Raw genomic sequence first — 664 nt, 5'->3', positions numbered from 1 at the left:
GACGCGACGGGAAAGTACAGCATCACAGGACTACAGGACTCTTGTCCAAGTTTCAGGAAAATGTACGTGTGTAGACCAAAGACCGCCGGGAAGTGATCTCCTGTGGCAGCACAGTGGCGAGACTACATTTCCCAGAAGTCTGTGCGAAGGCATTCCGGGAACCCAGGTAGAGAGCATTCTAACTGTTCATGGCCTTGTCCATGGTATAGATAATGCAGGACAGCCAATTGGAGTTAGGCTGGTTTTCATCCCTAGATCTACAACATAAAATCTATGAGTGTGAGTCGACCATTTGGCAGAAATGTTAGGCTTACAATGCCTTTCTAGTCCATATGTTCTAATTTTAATCTTTTTACCCCCTGGGGAAAAAAAAAGGACATTGACTCAGTTGTACTTTAAAATAACGAAGCAATACACTAACATGTGAGTGAATAGTGTCTTTTAAAAATGATTTTGAAACCAGCCCTGTTTGCCTGATTATGCTTCTAGCTGCTTAGTGGATTCTGACAAATGAACTTGAGGTCCAAGGCTAGCGTGGACAATTTATAGAAACCATCTTTCTAAATAAAAAGGAAAAAGATACTGCTACAGGGTAAATTAGTTGCGTTTAATGTAAACTTTGTCTTAATGTACAGTTGTACAAATAAATAATCCATGTTTCTGT

This window comes from Psammomys obesus, unplaced genomic scaffold (assembly GCF_907164565.1).
Source record: "Psammomys obesus unplaced genomic scaffold, mPsaObe1.curated_primary_1811, whole genome shotgun sequence".
Lineage (NCBI taxonomy): Eukaryota > Metazoa > Chordata > Mammalia > Rodentia > Muridae > Psammomys > Psammomys obesus.
This window is presented reverse-complemented; position numbering follows the sequence as displayed.